This window comes from Meleagris gallopavo, chromosome 1 (genome assembly GCF_000146605.3).
Source record: "Meleagris gallopavo isolate NT-WF06-2002-E0010 breed Aviagen turkey brand Nicholas breeding stock chromosome 1, Turkey_5.1, whole genome shotgun sequence".
In the NCBI taxonomy this organism is placed as follows: Eukaryota; Metazoa; Chordata; class Aves; order Galliformes; family Phasianidae; genus Meleagris; species Meleagris gallopavo.
In genome coordinates, this window is record NC_015011.2 from 57,394,320 (window position 1) to 57,401,670 (window position 7,351).

Consider the following 7,351-nt stretch of genomic DNA (forward strand, 5'->3'; position numbering starts at 1 on the left):
TTGTTTTCCAAATCCAGAGAAAACAAAACAAGTCTCTCCTCAATGATTCCACACTGCCCTGCACCACATACAGTTCCTGAGCAGCAGATGGCTCCTAGGGGCATCTTGGTTGCATGATAAGTGCTGGTGCTATGAATTGTTGCAGTGGGTTATGGAGGAATCTCAACTCCTTTGTTGATTTTTAGGGCATCTGGCAGCCCATGCTTTTGAGGGTGATATTATTTCCTTGATGATAGAACTGCATGGCTAATCCAATCCGACCTTGTAATGGACTGGTGGGATTCCTAATGAGCCATCATCAGCTCCTCCTGAGAGCTTCCTCTTCCCTCAGCCTACCTGCATTAGTAGCATGTGTGTGTGTAAGTGATCTCCAGCCATACGAAGATTTCAGTGAGCAGCTCACAGAGGCAAAGAAGATGGCATCCACAAAAAGTGGAGATACTCAGGAGTAAGTATAGACACTTGGCTCCCTGTTCTTGCTTCGCTGGCTGGCTTATGTATTTAAAATATATTTTTATCTTATGTTTAACATCTACATTAGAAATCTTATATAAACCAGCCACTGGAGCAGGGGCTGAAATCTACGTGTCTCTGGCCCTCAATGAATGTTCCTGCCATGAGGGATACAGCTCCTCAGGTGATACAGGCAGAGGAACGTGCTTGTGGAGCCTGTCAGACACAAATTAGACATGGGGAATTCAGCTCTGCTGTCACTGAAAGACTCCTAGATGTACCCAGAAACATCAGGCGCTTGGTTTAATGCTGAAAGCAGAGGACTTATTGGTAGCTGAAAAATATTTGGATGCAGGTACCTTAAGATCAACCATGTATTTTTAAAATCGTACTAAATATTTATTTGCACCTTTAGGTATCTAAGTAACTGCAACAGTTTGATATCAGGTCAATTTAAATACTTGTGCTTCTTGCATGTTATTTTAAGACTTTTCCCTTAACAATATTTTTTCCACTCTAAAAGTGGCTTCCTAATGTGACTCAGAGGGAGACTGTCATTAGTAAGTCATTAATGAGCTTGTAACTTTGATTGTGTTCATTACATGTCGAGTAAGAATTATTTCAATGAAATAATTACTTTTTTTTTTTTTTGTCCTAATCAGTAGGACAGGAATTCATGCTCAGCATCCCTTTACTCTGAAAATTTTGATCCTTTTGTTTGAAATACGTTAGCTGGAACTGTTACTTTCAGCCTGTATTTCTGTTTCTCAGCTATTAAAACAGAAATGCATTTTGTTTGTCTTACCAGGAAAAGGCACTTTGAAAATATCTGTCCTATTTCCTAGGCTGCCTCACTAGGGGGCTGCGTGCACACTTATGAATTACAAAAATAGAAGAAAAAAGAAGAAAACGTAAAACTGTAGTGTACGTAAATGATTATTTAAAAATAATCATTTTCTGCTAGCATTTTTGGCAGCATGCACTCTGAGACACGCGATAATACAAAACTAGCCCAAAGACACTGCTGCATGTTAGTAAATACCACATGAGTTTTCAGGGTCATCACCCAGTACTGTCACAAAACAGGTTATGTCAGAGGCAAGCTGAGCATCAGCTTTGAAATTCCTGTTTGATCAACTGGTGACCTTCTTGAGCCTTCTGCAGAATATTTTTAAGCATTAGAAAGAAAATAGATGATGAGAAAGTCCAAGAAAACACTCTGTGTTTATAGGTGCAGTAGCTGGATCCTACAGTGAAATGAAAATGGGAAGTAGGGCCCCATCCTGCAAATATTCCTATATTCACTGAATTTTGTTTCTTCCAACCCCCATGGGACAGGGACAGCACTTCAGCCCCTTCACACTAAGACAGAGCTTTTCTGAAGGACTCGAGTCTGCATTTGCAGGCCTCATTTTCTCACAGTTCAGCTTTGCTCCATGACTTGTTTGTACAACAAAGGTAAGCATAAAATAGGCCTTGCTCCAGAGGAGGGTGTTTCTAAGGTATTGCTTATGTATGTATGAATAAGCAGAGTATATTAATTTTCTGTAGACTAGCTTCATGTTCAGTATTGCAGTAAAAACTTATGTATAATGTGAAATCTCAGATGTGACAAAATAGTATCACCCTTTGAAGACTAGTTTCACTTCATTGGAAGTATTGAATACACTGTATTTTTAAAAGCTGTTAAATTACCAGTCAGTTGTAAACATCCTTTGACTATCCTGCAGTTAAAACTAGATGGAAGTTTGCATTTAAAATAAGGAAAAAATCCCTGAATATTTCACCCTCAACCTTGTAAGCAGCTCCATGGTGCCAGGACACACTACCTTCACCTGGAATCCACCTGAGCACAGTAATCTATATATCATAGAATCATAGAATGGTTTGGGTTGTTAGGGACTTTTAACATCATCTGATTCCAATCCCCTGCTATAGGCAGGGACACCTCCTCCTAGACCAAGTTGCTCAAAGCCCCATCCAGCCTGGCCTTTCAGGGAAGGGGCATTCACAGCCTCTCTGGGCAACTTGCTCCAGTGTATCACCACGTTCAAAGTAAAGAATATCATCCCAATATCTAGACTAAATCTAGCTTCTTCCAATTTAAAACTATTTCCCCTCATCCTGTCACTACATGCCCTTATAAAAAGTCCCTCCCCAGTGCATATGTGTGTATTGATGACCCACAAAAAATACTATTAAAAAGTTATAAAAGAAGGATTCAGCCACACCCTTTCTTTCTCAAATCAGAATATTACTCTTTTATTATAACAAGACCACTCTAGTATGCCAATGGAAATTTTCATGAATTAATATATTTGATGAAGGTCCTCTTCATCAAATGGATCCTCCCCTCAATGTAGGACTTCAATTTTATTCAATGCATACTGCAATCATCCCATTATGAATAAAAGATTCTTGAAGATGTGAATGAAATGAAGCTAATGCAGTGTTGGCGTTGTGAGTATGCCTGCACTTAACCTCAAAATAGCACTACTTTTCTGCTGAAAAGTTGGATGAAAGTCGATGTAACTCAAACATCAACTACATTTCAGTGTCACTTTGACTATAAAATCACTGAGTCAGTGAGACAACTCACATGAAAAAATCTCTTGCTAGGGTTACACGGCAAATCTATCATTTTCACAACTTTAAATAGGATTTCATGTGATATTTGTTGTGAACTGCCAATGAAGTCATAAAAACATCTGTTTAAAAAAACAAACAAACATACTTTTACGTTCTCCAATAGACAGACAACCATAAATGTCATTCAATCTACTGGTCTTCATGTAACCTTTCCAGAATTTGGATGACCTAGAGGTGATGTGAATTCTTTGTTAAAGTTTTAAAATGTTTTGGAAAATATTTGTAAAATTATTTGAGAAAAGTGTCACTACTGTCCAAACCATTACTAATTGCAGTGTGTTTCACAAATAGGGGAAATTCAACTACGTTTGTTAAAGTAATATTCACAAAGCAGAGATAGAAAAATGTAGACAGAACTATCCACATATGTTGTGCAAAGTCAAAAGAATGTAAGAAAAAATTAATTAAAAGGAAGAAAGAAGTGATAAAAATGATCAAAATCTATGAATATGAATATTGAAGTAGAGACCAAGAGTGACACACACAAAGCTGGGTGAATAAGACATGGAGACAGTCTCTATTTCTCTTTCCCCCCAAGATGATGCAGTGTGGATTTGTTTCTCTCCACAGTTCCCCCAGTAGTGTCTCCTATCACTTCAGCTTAAACACAGCACTTCTGCATGATCTGGGACTTTCCTTTTGTTGTATTTCTTTTGGGAGGACAGCCTGTGCAACCTGCTAAGGATATGTATGTGCTTATTGTGGTTTCCCAGACCAGCTGCAGGCCACTGACTGTAACCGCAAACCAGCAGTGGTATGAGATGAGACCCTAGGGAAGTGTAGGCATACCAAACAAGTGGTGGCTACCCAATCCTGGACAGACAGGAGGGGCATGTAGCTGGGCTAAGCAGTCCTGTTATGAAATCTTTCCTGCCTTCCTTAAGAACTGGCCAGGGAAGACATTTCCCTAATTTAGATAGAGAATCATGTCTTCTGCAAAGATATTTCATGAAAAAGTCCCTTGGGTAGGTTAGATAAGAGTACAACCTGCTGGACATGGTAATGATGAAAGGCATTTCAACTTCTCCACTCATTTGACGTTTAACTTGGCAAAAAAAAAGGGTTGCTTTGTCAAGAAATGACAACAGAGCCCATCACTATTAAGGAAAGAGTGATGCTGAGACGGACAATTATGACTTGGGGAAGTGTTGGCTGCCCCAAACCCACTGAGATCTCTTTGTTGTCCAGAGCGAATTGCTTTTGTTTTGTTTGTTTTTCATCAACTTAATGTATTTTGACTTTCTATGTAATTGGACAATTGCCTTCCTTCTCCTCCAGACCTTCCAGTGATGGTACCCATGAAGCTTCATGGTTTCATCTTCTTTAAAGTCTAGAGGAAACTTCTACCATTAGTAAGAGAGATGGTTCTTCAGGTAGAAAATGGAAGGGTTTTGCCAGGTTTGTACCATAGAATAATATTATGCAAGTGGCAGTTTCTCTGGTGGATGGTGCTATTGCTCCAGCACACTTATACAATGGGGTATCACTAATGCCTCCATTTGGTGGATTAACTGCTTTGATTCTTAACTCTGTGATTTCTTCTGTTAAGTTGCTGACTGTTTTTGTTTATTTTATGCCAGAATTGATGTTTCCAAGAAAACCTTCCTGAATATATTTTATTTATGGTAGTAAATTCTATCAATAGTACCTCTTCACTATCTTGGAAATACTTGCACAAAGGTGAGGGGTGTGAGACAGATGGATCATTGCACAGAGTTTTCCCCTACTTCATGCATCTTCTGAACAAAATCATAACCAAGGGACATAATATTTATTTCTATTTACTTTTTAATATACCAGAGCTTCACCTCTGGACTCTCATTCTTTTTAAAACAACAGGAAAATGATATCTAAATACATTGCTCTGATAACCTAATGATATGAAAATATTTATATTTTCTTTGGGTTATTGTAAGATTTCTATTCATTATAAGGAGCCTGACTTCACAAGTGCTGAAAAGCCCACATCCCCAGGATTTCAGTGAAGTCTTGAGCTGTTCACTTTCTTCAGCGGCAAAGTCAGCCTTCCAGAGGGTCTCTTCACCAGAGAAGGAAGATAGGATTTTCAGTTGCCTGTAACTATTTGTTCAAGATATTGCTTGAGATGTTCTTACCTATCAGTAGCTGTCTGGTGGAATAATATCTTGAATAATGAACTACAACCAACAACTTTTGCGTTTTTTGGTCAGTGCATGAGAAGTCTCCAAAATGAGAAGTGTTCCTTGTCTTCTGTGGAACCCACCTTCTGCTTGGCTCATCACCTACAGCTTTAAATGACTGCTGCCTTTTTGTTGAAGACCTTTAGAAGCAGAATGTGCAAAGCACCTGTAGATAGTCAGGAGATGAATAAGAGACAATTACTTCGTTTAATTCAGGAAAGTCAAAAAGCACATGCAGTCATTTCTCACATGGTACAGAATATTGGTACAATATTCAGCATCTTGGTATTGTGGACAAGTGAACTGATACAAATTCGAGTGTTCTTTGAGGAAATCTAGAGGTTATTATTTTAAGTAATAATAATAAAAATCTCCCTGATGTGAAAATTGAGATATCAGGAAAAAACAATCCATATACTTGAGTTCAGTAAGCCTCAGCAGACGGCTTGAGGCTGTCTGGTGCCTATCACACGAGGCTGGAAAGGTGCTGTCGTTGGCACAGTTGCCAGCTTCAGACAAACTCAGCTGCTGGTGGCCGAAGCCCTGATCCTCAGCGAAGCCCATCACTCCTCAATTGGCGGTGACCTCAGGGATCCAGACAGCAAAGCTCAGCAAGGTGCTTCAGTCATAACAACTGGGGTTGCAGCAAGGGTTTTTCTCTTGCTGGTAGGGTCCAACCACCACTGTAAGTGCTATTGCAAAGCTGTTCCATTAAATTTACCTAGAATGTGTCCAGCTAAAAAAAAAGGTGCAAAAGTAACAAAGGAGGTAAATTAAGATTTCAGTGAATGACAAAGGTTTGATCTATCTGAACTGCAGCTGTTGGTGCGTGTTGTCATCCACTGGTGAGGCCGCACCTCCAGTACTACGTTCAGTTTTGGGCCTCTCACTACAGGAAAGACATTGAAGCCCTGGAGTGTGTCCAGAGGAGGGCAATGAAGCTGTGAAGGGTTTGCAGCGCAAGTCTTTTGAGGAGCAGCTGAGGGAGCTGGGATTGATCAGTCTGGAGAAAGGGAGCTCAGGTAACGGTGATGAGAGGTAATGGCCTTAAGTTGTTCCAAGGGAAGTTCACACTGGATGTTAGGAAAAATTTCTTCTCAGGAGTAGTAAAGCCCTGGAATAGGCTGTGCAGGGAGGTGATGGATTCACTGTCCCTGAAAGGTGTTCAAGAAATGTGGTGATGCAGTGCTGAGGGCCATGGTTTTGTGGGCAATATTGGTGGTAAGTGGACGACTGGACTGGATGATCTTTTAGAGGTCTTTTACGACCTTAGTGGTTCAAATGATTCTATCCAGTACTGCAATATGTTTGTGCTGTTTTGATGCACCTAGACTTAAAAGGCATCTCTTGGGCACCAAATATTGGGAAGCCATTAGGAGTCACGTGCTCACTGCTCTTGGGACCCTGCTTCTGCCTCTGTGAAGTTGGCGTATTGTGCAGATGGAAACCAGCCCTGTTTCTCGAGGTGTATCTGGCAACCTGCTGATTGCTCTCTCACCCGCGCAAGCTGTGACCCTTTCCAGCTGTTCTTAATCTGGTCCCTTAACCTTTAATAAAAAAACACCCCACAAACATAACACACCAGCTTTCCGTTCCTCAGAGCCAAACTTTGCTAACAACATCTAGGTTGTTTTCAAACCTGGCTTCAAACATAAAAGTGACTAATAAATCTATATCCCATAATAGGCTGGAAGGCCATTATTTAAAAACATACTCGGTTTTTACGACCCATTTCTAGTGAAAATCCCAACCGCACCTCTCTGATGCTCCCCTTCTGCTGCTTACGTCCCAGATGATGGGCACGATAGCCAGAAAGACGCACCAGTAAATAAGTGAAGGCTATAAACCTGTCTCAGTTTAGCGATTTGTGTACGGGCGAGGGGGAAGAGAGCAAGGAAATTCAGTTTTCTAATCTGCTCATTTCCTGGCTCTTAGTGCTCTGTAACTTCCCAGCTGCCGATTCCGTTCCTCCGCGGTTGATGTCAGTGCATGCTGCTCCGTGCCCTGCAGTGGGACCGTGACGCTGGGGGGCTGCGGGCTGCCCCTGCCCTACGGCAGCACCCCGGGCACCCGGGGGCGGGCACAGCGCG